Source organism: Oreochromis aureus, linkage group 2 (genome assembly GCF_013358895.1).
Source record: "Oreochromis aureus strain Israel breed Guangdong linkage group 2, ZZ_aureus, whole genome shotgun sequence".
Classification (NCBI taxonomy): Eukaryota; Metazoa; Chordata; class Actinopteri; order Cichliformes; family Cichlidae; genus Oreochromis; species Oreochromis aureus.
The window spans coordinates 17,164,483-17,182,352 of NC_052943.1; the positions used below are offsets into that span (position 1 = coordinate 17,164,483).

General features: G+C 39.1%; 1 protein-coding gene across 5 annotated transcripts in view; it reads right to left on the reverse strand.

The window, feature by feature from the left end:
• The window catches only part of drp2 (dystrophin related protein 2), a 175,556-nt gene that overhangs the window by 119,930 nt on the left and 37,756 nt on the right, over nt 1-17,870 (reverse strand). The window lies entirely within an intron of this gene.

Here is a 17,870-nt window from a genome sequence, read left to right on the forward strand (position 1 = left end):
GCTGGCCACTGGCAAGAAACAGGGAGCAAGGCGTTGCACACGGAATGCCAATAAGTATCCCCTCTCTTCCAAGAGATTTCATTTTTGACTCTGCCACAAAACTGCCCTGCAAAGGAACTCTATCATGGCCTCAGGTTAGATAGGAGTGTTAACATTAACTGTAGTATTTTCTCTAATTCTGAGCCTCATATAGTAACTAGCAATAAACACCAAATTAGTTTGCTTTACCCGTTTGACTGAGTACAGAGAGACATAGAAGCAGCTTTACCAAAAAAGAAAAAGAAAAAAAATAACAGGAACACATTTTGAGAAATTTTGTCAGCAAACAGGTTGCCTTAGAGGTGTGTCACATTTCCAATAAATCTAGCGAGGGTTCAGTGCAGAGGTTGGCAGAAGAAAGAGAGCACTCCCTAACAGTTCAAAACAGATATGAAAGTTTAATTCCAAGCTGGAAGCAAGCAGCAGGCAGAAAGGGAATGAGCTGAACTATTTTCAAAGAAGTAAGTGGCATTCATAATTCACATTATAGTTTTATATGAGGAAGCAGAATATTCCTTTAGACTTATTTTTTTTCCTGTTTCTGTGCCTGTAATACATCTACAGCATTGATGGCTGCACTGTAGCCACTATGTGTTTGTGGAGGAAGGCGTGTTTGTTTACATTCGCTTGAGTGACAGAATATTTCATTGGTTTAATAGACTCAATATGCTAAATTTCTGCGAAACATCCTGGAGGGTGTCAAAATGAAAGCTACATGAAATAACTGCACCAACAACTGCACCAACAACTGCTAGAGACAATGTGACAATAAGACAGCCAAAATCCAGCACAACGGCTACATTAGACTCTGAATCTCAATAAATTAACTATCTTTGCTTGCTAATAAAGAAATGCAATAACGTGGGGATATTAATACGATTAAATGGTGTCACGGATATCCATGTAGTTACAGCAGGACCAGCTAGACAGAATAAACACAGCGTGGAATAAATAAAATGTTCATACATGCATCCATGTGTGCACAAATAAACCCTGACAATACAACATTTAAAACTATACCGAGCTATTACCGCTGTATTCCTCACCTCAACTGTGAAACTGTTAAATGTTAATGAAATGTAGAGACAACAGCAAAAAGAGAGAAAGGTTAATCAGATCTGAAAACGGCAAATATCTCGAACTACAGAGACCATATAAGATACACACAGACGTCTACATATTATGCAACTAAATCTACAAGGACATCTGCTTTTGCCGCTGAGAAAAAGCCTAGATGACAACACCTGTGCCACTTTTAACTGAAGGAAAAATGAATCCATGAAACCATAACCACATTAATAGCAAAAACAGACCCCACACAATAAATGATCACTTTACTGAATTAGAACATTAAACCATAAGAAATCACTGAGCCTTCTTAATACTGGAGATGGAAAACAGTGCTAATTCTGCACATGATAGATTTTGTAAGCGGCATAAGTAAAAGCAAGTTTTCTTTTGCTTCATCCTTCCTATATAAAAATACAAAAACAAAACCAAACAATGAAAATAGAGAAACTCCATATAAAGAAATGCAGGGTTTCAAGCTCAGTGGGTTGCCTGATTTAGTTGACCCTCTGCCAGACCTATGCCTTGAGGCAATTTTCACATGTTTTTGTGTATAATTTTTTATTATTTTTTTACCATTGAGTGGTAAACACTGGCACCTCACAGCAAGGAAAACAATCAGTCGGCTGGAGCTGGTAGAGTTTGTCTTTTCTCCGGGTGCTTCAGTCCCCCCCACAATCCAAAGGCATGCATGTTAGTATCTTTTTCGTTAACCTTTCTGCTGCTCCCTTTATCACAAACAGACACCACAGAAGGTAGCTCTGCATAATTGATTTGGCAGATGCCATTCTAGGGATCTTTTGCTGGTAAGGCACGATGGAGCCTGTGTTTCTTAGGTTAACTGGTGATTTTAAATTGCACATAGATATGAGTGTGGATGGATGTCTCCCTCTCTCTGTATGCCCTACAATAGACAAGCGATGCATCCAGGATGTATGCCACCCTCCCAACAGCCTTAGTGGATACACAGATAAGGAACTTTTACCTAAAAACGTAATTTACCTAATGTATCTCATTAGACATCTTATTCTTGTTATTGATAAATATGCTTGAAAAGCTGAACATAAAAAAGGCAAATGTCATGACTTAATACAATTATACCTCTTTAGCTGATAGCTTTTAGGGTAGGCTTGGTCATTCACCACTGAATCTAAACAAGGTTTACCATGGTTCTGTGAGCTAATGCTGGTATGGCCTACAGCACTTTCTCTTCATGCTGGACATGGAAAATAAATTCCCTGATGCCATTCTCTCTTCTCACAGTGAGAGAGTAACCATAGTAGGCACTGTGCTGTGCAGAAGTGCCACTTTGACCCGGTGTTCTTTAAAACAAAAATATAAATGAGCGTTTATATGTTGTTGTTTTTTTTAACTCAGACTAAGCTAACCTTTGTTGCTAAGCAAATACAGCCACCACGCTGTTACAAAAGCACTGTGGAAGATCGACACTATCAGCTACCCTTCACCGCAGTGTTGGAAAATTAGCAAAAGAAAATACTGTCATTGCCTTTTGTTTCAACATTATCCATGTTTGAATCACTATGTTTGAATCATGTCCAGGTCAACCAATAATACATTTCTTGTTCATCCATGAGTTACTTTAAATTACCAGGTGATTTTTCAACCAGCCACTTAATTTAACACTGCTGGTGACAAAATAATAGGGTATTTTTCTTAGAGTATGGAATGGAAACACTATCAACTTTAATATATCATCTGTAAAAAATTTAATAGGACTCGGACAAGAACTAGGGCAGCAGATCATAACCCAGATCACAGCCTTTAGAGATCTTCTTCTTTTTTTTTAATCTATTGCTGTAACTAGACAGCTATTTACGATTGTGGATAACATCCCCATGTGGCTGACTAACCCTTTCATTCATAAAATGCGTGTCCTACAAACCCAATAAGAAGGCTGCTGGAAAGATATCGTGTACAAATTTAGACAGCAAAAGATATTCGCAGTATATGTATTTCATTCATGAATTTTTTTGATAGACTTTTTCATCACCATGACCTGTATGTAATTACTAGTTTTCTCTCAACAGCACTTTGGTGCCAGCAGCTCCATCCTTTAAAAATATATTTTTTTAATTTTTCCAGTCAATTGAGTCAATTTTCAAAGGGAACCTCTGCATATCTCTTTATTTCTTGCATATGCATATGCTAATCTTTTTAGCAGGTTTGAACATTAACTCTATTTTTAAAAAGAGTCAAGTGTTGTATGTAAATAAGATCATTCGGTGCATAAGCAACAGAGAAATTTATGTGGTGCGACCTCAGAAACAGTCCTGAAGCACCTGCCATTTTCATAGTAGAAAAGTCCTGAGACTTTTTGAGATATTGAGAGCAAATGCTTGGCTTGGGGCAGAAAGACTGTACACAGCTTTTTCAGCCCACAGCAAAGTCCAGTATCCAATCATGAAAATACGGCAGCTTTTTCACTTGGCAGAGGTGGGCAAGTTGGTCTCGCAATAAAAACAAAATGTGACAAAGTGCAATGGAAACAGACGTTGCAAATTAATGTGGACATACATGAAGCATATGATTTATCTGTCACTCACACTCCCACTTAACTGGAGAAACACTGGCAGACAAAACATCAGATCTGTGCAGCATACTGAGAAAACTGCAGACCTCCCAAAACTGTTAGACTACTTCTTTAGTGCCCCAATTCTTAACATTTGCAGAAACAGAGATGTGTGGAATCATGATTGCATTTGAATTTGACTTTTTCAAACTTATTTAAAAACAAAAATTGTGATAAAAACCTCAAAATCAACAATGACACTTAAACCAGTAGAACAGACCGATATAAAAGCATTCATATGTTACAGGTACACCTTGTTAGTATCAAGTTGGACCCACTTTTGTCTTCAAACTGGAAAACACTCTGGTCCATATTGATAATGATAACATCCCACATTTGCTACACATCCATGATGTGAATCTCCCATTTTGACACATCCAAATGTGCTCTGTTGGATTGAAATCTGGTGCCTGTGGAGGCCATGTGAGTAGTGAACGTACTGTCATGTTAAAGAAACAAGATTATTTGAACTTGAATCGGCACTATATAAATAAAATTGAATTAAATTGAATTAAATCGACATGGTTAGAAACAATATTCAGGTATATGACAAGTGTACTGCTCCTTTCTGTAACTTTACTCGTGTTTTATTTCTGTTTTGAAAGAGATATTTCACAAAAATGCCAAGAAGACCACACAACTACTACAACTAACTCTTCAATCTCTCCTCAGACTGCAATAGTTTGGCTCTCAGTGGACAAATAAACACTGATTTATTTTTTCAATTAGTTCATTGTTGGCAAGACATGTTCTGCTATTGGAAATCCAGAAAATTCAGTGGCTCACAGATGTTCTGTCTTTTTTTAAAAACGAGAAAAGATTACACATAGAGTTAGAAGTAGCATGAAGAGGTTCTTTGCAAAATGGCAACCTGCCCTATGGTGGGTAGAACACTTAGCTCTCTTACAGAACCAGAGAGGGGCTTAAAGGTACACTGTTAAGCTTTATAATAATGTTAGCCATCACTATTGTGTTGGTTTGCTAAGATAAACTGTCTGGCATTAACAACCATGCCAAATTCAAGGTCTCTTTAAATCACCTTTTCTGCCCACTTTTCTTCTGATGCTCAGTTTGAACTTCACCAAGTTTTCATGACCATGTCTACTTGCTGCCACGTGATTGGTTGATGAGAATTCCATGTTAATGAGCAGCTGAATAGGTATACCTAACAAACTGTTCTGCAAGTGTATGTTTCCTATACTCCAGATATTTTTTGCTTCATGAAAGTGGTTAAGCCAAATATCGCGTCAATGACGGATACGTACTGACAGCGAGCTAGATAAACAGACAGCCAGACAGAGTGATGGTTAGACCTTAAGTGCAGCTCTGTCACTCATTCACAGAAGTACAGCACTGACACTAACACGATGTGTTACTGAATACTAACATTCCCTTTCTGTTTCTTCTCCACTTCCCCTGTGGCCACCCCACTGACCCTCAGCGTTTAGCCGCCTCAAACAACAACATTTCAAAGGGGATTCAGTGCGTTCAGGCCTTCAAGTTGTCAAAGCGTCTCACTCTTCAAGGTGGGTAAGGGGCACTCACTGCCTTGGGCCATTTTCACACATGCTCCTGCCAGCTTGCCCTTACCAATATAGGGGCATGAGTGTTTAGCAGTGTAGCTGCAGTGGCTGCTTGTCAATATAAATAGGACAGTGAAGTGGAATTCAACCTTAGAATTTGACACAGTTTACGATCTACAGTTTTATTCACCCATGTCCCACTCGTGCTGGTTGGAAAACGAGGGATTTGTGATTGGAAATAATTGTGCACCCTTCAAATGTTGCATTCATGTTTGAGAGAGATGAATGGAAATGTTGAGATGTGTACATGGATGGAACTAATTATATCAAACTTAATTAAAATCTGTTTTTTTGGTCACCAGCAATAACACAGTGCCTTTCAACAAGGAGAATGGAATGTTTATACATGTAAACACGGTGCAGCATAATACAGGGGATCAATAAACAGTTAAAAAAAAGAAAGAAAGAAAGAAAGAAGAAAGATAAAACCTTTCTTTTATGAAGTATTGGGCTGGTGGACAAAAATACAGGAATATTGAACTACAGAATGTAGAATCAGAGGAAAAACTGAATGACAGATGAATACGCTGGATATCCTTTATGCTGAGGCAGAGAGTAAGACAGATGAACACTGAAAACACTCAACAAGACATCCCAAGAACACAGCAGGAGTTTTAGTCCAATATTTCCCATCAAGTGGGTGGAATGAGATATGAAAAGCTGGGAGGACTGACTGTCATTCACACTCATTTACAAGCATGTCAGCATTCCCATAGCAGGTCCCTGCAGTCAGAATTTGGAGGAAAAAAACATCTTTACCAATATATAGATCAAATGGGTCACAAAGCACACTAAGTCATTTTCACACACACGCACACACCATAGTGCAGATTTTCTCTAAACACTGATCAGAGGAGCTATATGCAAGTATGCAAATGTCTGACTCAGTCAAATCAGATATTAAACAGTCTTCACCCTTCCAATTCCCTGCAACAAAGTCTGTGTGAGCATGGTGAATGTAATTTTCTGCTGAATTCAAAGCGAGCCAGTGCATGTTATGAGTTCTTACACCTGCAAACCTACAAATGGAGTATTTCTAGCAGTGAGAACCTGTCTGAGGAGCACAATCTCATGTTGGGTACTGCATGTGAGGAAGGGTAACTGGGACAATGTCCTCACCAGTTTCTCCTGAAATTGCCTGAAGTTCATGTGTGAAAACGGTTTAACGTAATCTCTCCATACTTACTAGTCTGGAGCTATGTTGTATTACAGTTACACAGCACACAGACCAGCCACAAACAATAAAACCTGAGCCACTTAGCTGACCTCCAAGTCTACTGTATTGTAATGGCTGTGGCTTCACTATAATGTATAGTTAAGATAACATTATTGCCAACTAACTTTTTTTCTGCTGAGCTAAACTTAATAGTGCCAGCAGTGCAGGTTTGCCTTCTGGATCATGGCTTGCAAACATTATCGTTTTTCCAAAGCTTTTTTTTCCACTTTAAGTGAACTACATTTATTGAACTGCAGTTAACTGTATTCATCCCTAGCCGGGCAGTTAAATAGTTTCTTTTAGAGTATTGAGAACTGCTGTGCAATCCTCTCCTTCGACTTGATAAAAAGAGTAAATAAAGCCGAGTACAAAAACCCAAAACTACAACAACTGCAACGAAGTTATAAGCAATAGGAATAGAAAGGCGCACTAAAATAGCCATCAAACCAGTCTTGTGGTCTTTTTTCTTGATCTGGCCCCTTTAGTTTCAGTCAAGGAAAGTTTTATGGTTCTTCTAAGTAATTCCATTAAAAAAGATGTTTCCAACTTGCTGGCACCATAAAGAAGGTCCATAAAGATTATTTTTTTATTTCTGTGCTGGCCAGTCAAGGTTTTCAGCACCAGTTCAACACCTGAACCATCCAGAATCAGTGTCGGGCCAGTGTAATGCTTTTGACATTGAAGGGGAACAAATCCTTCCATCTGTGGCTGCAGTTATAGCAGAATCTTACTGCCCATAGGTCTGGAAATAGATGTTCAACATTCACTCAGTGTGTGCACGTGTAATCGGATACTTGTGGCTACAATCAAGTGGCTGCACATGACATTTCCTGCAGTCCCATTTTAGTTTAGTTGAGAGTAAAATTGTGAGCATAGTAAACACCTGTGTCTGCAGTGTGCCTCAGTAGAGCTCCCAGAATTGTGCTCTCTTGTTTCCATGTGGCACTGAAGTGTGAAAATCACCTCTCCAGCTTCAACTTCAATCAATTTCTGTAGTTGCCAAGTTGTCAGTCTTGCCAGGCAGCAGAAATGCAGAACAATAAGAGAAAGCAAAACCCCACTGCATGTGGCTGGATCCACCTACGCAATCAGCCTTTCAAAACACAACCACAACATCTGAAATTTTCACGATTCAAACAGACATGATGTAGCACTTCATCGACATGTACGGGATTTCTTTAAAGAGATCACCTCTGCCCGTTCTTACTCGTCTTTAACAGAGCTTTAAAAGTGGAATATGGGTGGAAAAAATACAGTATCTGCCCACCCCAGAGCAAAAGCTTGGTGCCCAGCAGAGGAAGCACAAACACAAAGAGAGGCCATCTATGAGTGTGTCCTCTCCATTTCTGTGCCCTTGCTGCCACCTCCCTCTCACTTTGCTCACACTCCATTATTCATGCTCAAGAATGACCAAGACTCGGCTAAAGGTAAAGGCAAGAAAGTCTCAGAGTTTCTTAATTCTGCTGGAGCCGCATACTTTAGTGTAAGTGCTGCGGGGGCTTGTCCCCGAGGTACATAAGCTGATGAATAATGGCAGTATGGTGCACACACTTCAGCATGGCTGGCTGCGGCATGAATCAGAATCATAACCCTTAGAGTGTCGGGTTGTGCTTAACACACTGAGCCGCTGGATCCCCAGCAGAAAGTTTATTCCAGCTGTGATACAGTTACTCAAGCATACCACGAATGCAGCACTGCAGTCAGTCATCTTAAAATGCAAAACTATGTTCTATGTAGTGCCAGAAAAATATTTCTATGGAATGCAAGACTGCATAAGACAACATATGCGGAAACTGTAAGCACCATTGACTGTATATAAACAACAGACATGCCCATTTTAAGCCCTTGCCATCTTGGGTTTTTGAAACCAGACCCTACAAATGAGGACTTGAATCTCATTGAGAAACCAGAAGACGCTGCATGCTCACACAGCACCAAAATCAACCACAATGTAGCCACGCCCTTAAAGGTCATCAGTCAAGTGAGCTGTAGAGTCGTGCCATGCTTACCTTGAGAAAGAATGCACGTTTATAGCACTTCCACGATGGCTTTACCTTTCAGCCTCAGAGGCAATGGCCATCTTTTATATAAAGACAACAGTAGCGACAAAGAGGCAGCGGGACTGAATGTGTGTTTCCAACCACCTGCAGCTCCAGTAAGCTGGCGGTCCTGCTGTGCTTCGATAGATTTTCCTTGGTAATAAGTTCTCGTTTTAATCTGTTTCTCATTTAACAACAAAAAAAGTCTGTTGCTAACAGCATAGCTTTTTAATATGGCAAACAGGCACACTGCTGCGTTTGATTAGTGTTATTTTAAAAATGCAATTATCATAAAATTTGTATCTGAAAATTAATATGTGATTAAGAGCTAATTCAGTCTAAATATGAGAAAACCGCAGAATTATACCTCAATTTTGGGGGAAAGATCTATTAAGCAAAGATTTAAGTATTGCAACAACACCAATCATGGATAAATTATTCTGTGTTATGAACTATAGCATGTAGCATCTAGAGGTTGGTTGTGCAGTACAGCTTGTAGTAATATTTCACATGTGCAGTTATTACTTCAGTTGTTGCCTCTTTTCAGCAAGCCTTTGGGAATATGTTGACCGGGCCCTGGCTCCACTGCAAAACTAAACTTTGAATGATTTCAGTTTCCGAATGGGAGGACATTAGACAGTACCCATGTGTCCAGTCAGATGTGAAATTTTTGCCCCTGAGTTTCTAGTGAATGGGGCTCTCTTGAGGGCTAAGTGTTGAGATTACTTGCACGCCATCTTCTCTGGTAATGAACCCTGTCGGGGTACCAAGATGTAGCTGAAGGGGCACAGCGGCCATAACAAGCTCCCTCATGGTGACTGCCCATCTTAAATAACTTTTTTTTCCTGCACTTGGGAGACACAACCACAAAACTTTACAGCTACTTATGAATAATTATGATGATACCTTATGTTATAGCACTCGTCTTCATTGAAATGGCCAACAAATATGACCATTACATCTGTTTTCATCTGCATTAACAGTGCCTTGTATAAACAGAGACAGAATAGCAATTTTACTGAGCAACCATGCAAGCTTGATACATACATCCAGTGAACCCCACTCATGAACTCTGCTTGTAACTCTCTCTTGGACCAAAAAAAGTGTGGTTTAAAAGACAATTCTTCAAGCGATTTCCACTTGAAGAATGTTTATTGTTCTCTATAACTTGTGAATTTGCCCTATTTAGAATTCCTCTCTTATTGCAAGCTTCTGGAAACTGTTCCCCTCAGGCACTGTTCTGGTATCAGCTCATACACGCATTCACCCCCCATCCCCCATTAACCAGCCATTCATCGCATGCATAACCTTCCTCCACATTTATTGGGATAAAAAAGGTTTTAAGGTGAGTTCTAACATTGTATCACACAAATCCTGACACAGTTGAGCCTCTTACATCAACATTATTCACTACTGCACAGTAAAAGCCATTAGATATAATTGCATTTTTTATGAAGAGCCCATAGAAGCTTCCATTGTTTAATCAATGAGAGGGCTTTCATTTTTAGGGGATGTCACTGGCTTCATGAGAGGTTATCTTACAGTGCTGGAAGGGTCATCCAGGTCTATTACCCTGCAGGTTAGCATCATGCCACATCCAGATAATCACTCCTTTCTCTGCAAGTTGCTATCTGGTTTTACAATCATCCAACATGCTGCTGTAATAGGCTTTCTGTTGACTCTGGTAGATTGTTATCATGTTCTCAACGATTGATTACAACATGGTACCTTTAGGTCATATTGACCATCATGGATGGGGTTAATATTGAATTTTAGGTGCACGTGGACTAAGAAAAATTAACAATTTCCATAGAATAAAAACCATCCACAGCGACCTTGCCATAATCCCAAGACAAGCACAACATTACTTCACCATTGCTATTATCTTCCACCCATGTCCCAAGCTGCAGGAAACACAGACACCACAGGGAACATATCTGCTAAAGAGGATTAAGTTGACCCATTTAAAAACCCCAAAACAAAACAAAAATATATTGTAGCTCCTTCCAGAAACCTTTAATAGTGACTCTCTTCCTTATGCATAAAGCTAAAACACTATTGTGCAATGCTTCACGCTTTCAGCTTAGAACAATCATAATTGCACAAATGAATATTACTTATATTATGTGACAATGTGTTGCTTATTGTGATTGAACCCACAGGGAGTTATCACCCCACTCTGCAGTTTCTGTCAACTCAGCCAAGTATCCGCAAGAATTACATCCATATTAGGTGATTTTTCACCTCACGATTTACGTCCATTTTCAAGGTTCAGCGCTATCACTGAAGGGATGGTGACCTTAATTTAGCAAGGCCAAAAGTAAGGGTGTTAACTTCAAGGTTGTGAAAGGGTATTAACCACCCCTGACACAGAACGCCCGACTTTCATTCACAAGAGAGGCATTAACCTAACATGAAAGACAGACAGACAATTAAAATTTGTGTTTTTATTAAACACAACCCTGTCCTTCACCTCTTCCAGTTTCTGCACATTTAACCAGATGATTGTTGGTTCCTATTTACTTTGGCTTTTGACTAAAATCAGTTTTTTTAGCCTTTGGCTTTATTCCATACACACTAACTACCTTTTGCAGCCTGGTAGTAAGTTTTATTCGATTTATTCCCATAATTCATCAGTGAAGAACAGGTTGCATATGGGTAATCTTCCAATGGAGAATTGGTGAAATGAATATCTTTTCGTGTCACATCTCAAATATTTTCCAGGAACGATGCTGGGAATCTGCTTAGTGATACCTCTGTTTTGGTCTAAATTTGGCTGTTCTTCCAAAAGAATTAAATCTACCTTCTTCAGCCTACTCAGGATAATCCAAAGAGTTACTCTGCATCACAGATAAAGCTGATTAATCTGCAATTCTGGCAAAGTCTTAAATTTCTTTTTCTTTAGGACAATGATAGTTAACTATAGTTTTCGATTCTTAGAACATTGTGTAGTTTTCTATATCTTGCCAGATGCACAAGGAATTTTTTTCTCCATTTTTTTTTTTAAAGTTCTGCTGCAATGTTGTCAACATCAGGTGATTTACTTATGTTTAACCTCCATACCACATCCTCCTTCAGTATGGTTTTGATATGTGTCAGGATCAAGTCTTATCAAAAGGTTCTTGGCGTTACTACTGCCTATTACTGCCATCTTCTAAAACAGTAGAGAGAAACTCTTGTTTTTAGATATTGTAACTACAGTTGTCTCCATCCTGGTGAGCTTTTACATTAGGACACGTTCGCTGTTGCTCATCACTACAGCTGCTTTCTCACAGTAGCAAATGACTTTTTTTGGCATATTTAAACCTCCTATGTGCCACTTCTCTGCATCTGTGTCATTCTACTGTCTTAAGAATGCTGAATATCACTGTGAAGTTGGACCCTTTACACACGTACAAGACAAGGACATGGTGACAGCACTTCTTTATTTTGACATTCGGTTTACTGTGGTTTTACAATAGGACACAGACACTCCCGCTCCGCTGTCACGTCTGCTCTCTTCCCCCTCCGACTGTCACTGTGAACATCCCAGCACACCTGTTCACCCCGCCCCTGCGCCGTCCCGGGAGCTCGCTGCGTCACCCCTCCTCTGCAGCCGGCCACAGACCACACCCATGCCACAATCACTCTTCTAGCTAAAAGTGTTCTTTTGGTTTTTTTTATGTATTTTCTTTTTTTAATTAAACATCAAGGAGAGGATAATCTATTAATTCTAGAGAGCTTGAAAAAAGAAGGCAACTGGACTTCAAGTTTGTGGAGATATCCAAGAGATTAGATCTAAAAACAAATCAGATGACCTCAATAGGTCACGTCACTATCACTTATAGTAATAAACAGCAGATTTTTTCACACCTTGGCTCATGTGATGACTCACATGATCAGTTGTGCGTCCAAAGGGACGACTTCAACTAGGAGTTAATTACCTGATTTACAGCAGGTATTTATTTAGGTTGATTTAGAACTTAAAGAAGACCAGTTGTTCTCTTTTTCCAGCTCTCTAAACTTCCATGACCTGGATGACTGAGGGCCTACACAAACGTGCTTGGTTATCTGGTACTCAGATGACCAAGCATCACACAAAGGGCACACTTTAATATAGCACAGGTTTAGGGTGTTTATACTAGAAGCGTAAAGGAACAGAGAACCCAATCAATTAATCCCAACATCCAACCAAGTCAGGAAAATTATTTACAAGTAAATAGCATAAATGTGTTTTTATATTTTAATAAATGGATGCCTGATAACTGTGGCGCATTGCATCTGTCTGATCCTAATAGTCACAATGAAATGAAGACAAATGAATTTTAATTTCTGTAGAAGTGATATGATCATTATTTCTAGGTTTGTATGAGGGGGTATGATAGGCCCATTCTGCTGTAATTATGATTGTGTGAATATAAAGACGATATAGACCAAAGGATTGATCACCTGTTAAATTTACAGGAGCTGCCTGGCCATGGAGACCAATGCCATTAGGCTCTGGGCACAGAGTTTTTCTGTTGATTTTAATGCCAGAGGAGGTTTGGAGCTCTGCGGTTATTGAGTCAGCAGAGCATTGGAGACTTTTACACAAAATGTGCCTCAGCACTCAGTGACCAGCTGTGTAACTTCAGGGTTGTTGTGGTTTCTCATCGATTCCACTTTGCAATCATAGTTGATCATGGAATATCTAGGATTGAGGAAAAATCACAAACTGGCTTGCTGCAACAGCGGCATCCTGTCACAATACCGCACTCAAATTCAGCGAGTTCGTTAAAATTACCCATTGTTTCACAAATGTTTGCAAAGGAAGTCTGCTTGGCTCCAGTTAGTCACTTTATTTGTTGTAGATACAGTTTTTCCCTAATTGTTTTCATACTACAGTTGTCATTTGCACACTGTGCATCACACAGACATGGTTAAGATAAAATATTAGACATTATTGATATTGTCACTAAGATCTTAGGTGTATACGGATGGTTTATGATGAACCCAAAAGGCAAAAAAATAAATAAACAAACACAATCATATCATTTTAATTTAATATATAACTTTAAGTGCTAAGTGTTACAACCTCAAACAGTAGCTCAAAAATGCAAATATTCACCACTTGATATGTGTAAAATAGAAATCAAGTGCAAATGCCACAACCATCTGCACTGTTCTTATTTTTCACACTTGATTTTAGCACCACTCCACAGTAGCTAATAGCCACATCACCCACATATGCAGGAGAAATATGTCAGTAAACCACTTATTGTTAATGTTAATTTTCCTTGCAAGTGAAATTAAGCTCCCTTTCTGTGTCTTCTGTTCATGTTCGCTGTGCAAGAGCAAGCAATCTTAATTTATACTCGTGGTCACAATATAATAATAAGAAGAGCTTGATTTATGCAGGCCAGAGACAGCCTCCTCAACCCCAGAGAGAGAAAACAAGCAAGTGTGAAGTGCTTGTCCAGATTCCAGGAATTAGTTGTCGAATATCAGTCATCTTCCTCCTCCACAGTTTGCAATAAAATGAGAGAACAAGATCTAGCAGGAGTGTTGTTATACTATGTGTCAGATTAATGCAGGCCAGAGAGAGCCTCCTCCTCATCAGTTAAGGGCAGAGAGGGGGATGCAAAATAAACTGATCTAATTGTTAGCAAAACTGTTGAACTAAAACAGCCTCAAAACAAGCACAGAGGAATACTTTGCAGTCATTTTTTTAAGTTTCGTCTTACCGAGATTTAGCCCAGACAAGTAGGAGGCCCTTTTCCAACTTGATTTGGTGAGTAAATAACTCCCACTGCCACACACACACACACACGCACACACAGAGACGCACACCACTTATTACGCCCTTCAAGTCTTTTTCTTTTAGAAATGGGATGCTAAAATTAAAAACCAGGATAATTTTTGTCATTGTAGCCCCTTCTTTCATACATCAGTATGGTCCCTCTGAACATTGTTGAATATCCCTCACAGTCTAAGAAGAGGGCAAAGTAGTAAAAATGTTAATATGCTAAATTGACTCCTTTTACTATCACAGTTGCCTCTGAGGAAGGAGTTTAACAACAAGTAGCAGGTACTTAACAGATCAGGTTACATACATATTACACTTTTCTGGGTCCTTTTCAATATTTTATTCTCAGCTAATAGCAGCTAAATTATACTAGTTTTTTTTTTTTTTTTTAAATTAGATAAAGACAAAGCAGTGAAGACAATTTTAAGCAGGGCATGTTCACTACCTACCATTATATTTTAGTTTAATTCTTTAATAAGTCGCGGCCCTTTTCACTTAATTTTTTTGTGATACAAAACCAAAAAGTTGCATATATGCCATGAATATTATTGCAGTCAGCTAGAGAAATCCATCGATCCATCCAAAAATTAAACACTCAGTACACCTGTTTAACTGCACAAGTAGACATAGATGTTCAAGATGCCCTGCTGAAGTTCAAACCAAGCATCAAATTGTGGAAGAAAGCTGATTTAAATGGTTTTGTGGTATATTTGTTATAAGTTTTCCACATATCTATCTCTAGGTTTTGTACAGAATTAACTAAAGAGGTGAAAATGCTATGTTGATGCCAGAGGTCAGAGGAGAATGGCCAGTACACTTCAGGCTACCAGGAAGGCAACAGTAACTTAAATAACCACTCATTAAAAACAAAGTATGCAATAAAGCATCTATGAACGTACAAAACATCCAACATTGAAGCAGATGAGTTACAGCAGCAGAAGAGCACACCAGGCAACACTCCGGTCAACTAAGAGCAGAAAATTAAGTCTCCAATTAACACAAGTTCACTAAAATTTTACAATAGCAGGCAAAAGCTTTTTCTGGTCTGATGAGTTTCAATTTCTGCTGAATTTGGATGGATGGGTCAGAATTTGGCATAAACTACAAAAAAATGTATCCATCCTGCACCGTATCAATGGTTCAGGCTGGTAGTGGAGGTGTGATGGGTGGGGTACATTTTCCTGGCATGCACAGGGCTTCTCAGTACCAACTGAGCATCATTTTAACACCACACCCTACCTGAGTATTGCTGCTAACCATGTCCATAACAAACCACGTCACAAAGCTCACTCATCTCAAACTCTTTTCTTGAACATGACTATGAGTTCACTGTGGCCTCCACAGTCACCAGATTCAATTCAATAATGCAACGTTTCCAGCAGCTTGTTGAAACTATGCCACGGGGAATTAAGGCAGTTCTGAAAATTAAAGTTGGTCCAATGCGGTACTAGCAAGGTGTACCTAACGATGTGCCTAGTGAGTGTACAAAGTACACTGTACAGTCAACACGGAGAGATTATAAAATTGGGGGGGGATCTTAAAATGTAAATTTTTGGACAGCTACACACACATACACACTTTTTTTTTTAAAATCACACAGATTTCCTGCTATGTGGGTTCCACAATCCGTCTCTTGTGTTTACTTTCTAATGTTTAAATCTAACCATGGCTGTCATGTTGAATTTGAAAAGAGCTGCTCCTTATCAGGATGCTGCACTCCCTTTCCACCACCTCCTGCCTGAACCTGTCACGAGTCTGGCTGAGGACAAACAGATGCCAGCTAACCTTGTCCTTGTGCTAACTGTGCTAGTTGCCACTAAAGCACTGATGTTACGAGACTTCCTGGGGGCTGACTTCCACAAATCACAAGGTTGTTGTCTCCCGACGTCCATCATATGTTTACCAACGCTTCCCATTCCTTGCTTAGGTCCTTGAAATGCCAGAGTTCAGTGGCAAACCGTGGCAGCGCTAAGCTTAATGTGGCTGAGTTATGTTGACAGAAACATGGCTCCCTCTGTTACCTCTAAAGCCTCCAGCATCCCCGACACCTCCCTACAAAACAAGGTGACATTTCAAGATGAATGATATTTAGGAGCTTTATTTGAGAAATGAAATTAGCCAAGGTTAATGAAAGAAAAGCAAGTCCAATCAGGGCATTGATTTTCAGGCAGAAAGCGACTATGCAGAGATCAATTTGGAGTAATAAAAAAAGGCCATAAATAAGGGAGCTCACAACACAGAGCAGTGTATCTGCCTTCATGCACTATAACAATACTACATTACTGAGCTTTGATTTTTACTTAAAAAAATGCATCATTCAGAATAAAGAATGCCACTTGACCAGAATCTTTGCAGCCAAAAAACCCGCTAACCTTTCTTGCAAGCATTTTATTAAGTTCATATCTTCTGTGACAGTTCAGCATTTTACTTGAACCCTCAAGTCATCATGCCTGCTGCAGAGAAACACAATTCAGCTGTCACCTGGTAAGCAACAAGCTCAACCACTGGAAAATTGCTACCTGTCCTTGTCAGTCTTTATGTCCTCTGTACACTGCTTTTACACCTGTGTAATAAGATGTAAGAAGCGCAACATCAACCAAGTATTCAAAACTGTATGGATGGATATAACAGATGACTGACAAATATAAAGTTAAAAATCAGGGGACAGCTTAGCTTCACATAAAGAGCAGAAACAAGGGGAAACAGGTACTCAAAGTGGGCTTTGTAGTCATAGCCAAGGGGGCCACAAAAACAGCTTGTAAATTTGTGTTGTACCATTAAAAAGTGCATCTATACAGATGGGGACCATTTAAACCAATGCAACAAGAATATGATATCTATTGCTCCTTCAAACATTATCTCTGGGCCAATAGAAACTTTGATACATTATATTGGCAAAGGTATTAGTACACAGGTGGCCTAATACTTTTGTTCCTTTTAGCGTATCCCAATATGATATTGGCATATTGTTCACGGCAGGGTGCAGTGAACCATTTCTGTTGCAGTGTAACTTTGCTTCCATTTTTTATTAACACGGTCAGCTGATTACAGGTCATGTGCAGGAGGAGAAAAATGTCCTTGTGTCCTTTCTTGCAATAAAAATAAAAGTAAAGTGTAAACTATATCCAGGATAGAAACAACTGCTTCTTTGCTTTGTGTTCATATGTAAAAACTGAAAGAAAGATTGTTTGTATGTCCTCATTAGGATAGGGCTTCGTGTTGGTGTGTGGTTCTGTAGCCTAATATTTATATTGTTAACTTGTAATTATATTAACTAATATATGAGCACATCCAAATATTTGAATCAGTTAAATTAGCCCCGTCACAATCCAACCTAGGCATAGTTATGAGAGTGGATTTTGTCATCTTTAGAGAGAACCAGGCTAGCCCTCGCCTTTTGTTTTCAGCATTTGTTCTTAGATAGGAAAAGAGCCAACTGGCATTGCAGTCATACTTTACTGCAGAAGAGTCTTGAGCTACTCATCTAGGAAAAACAGAAATAACTGCAAAAATGTATTAAATGTACAAAGATATGAATGTAGCACAGAAAAGAAGACAAAAACAGTTTGTG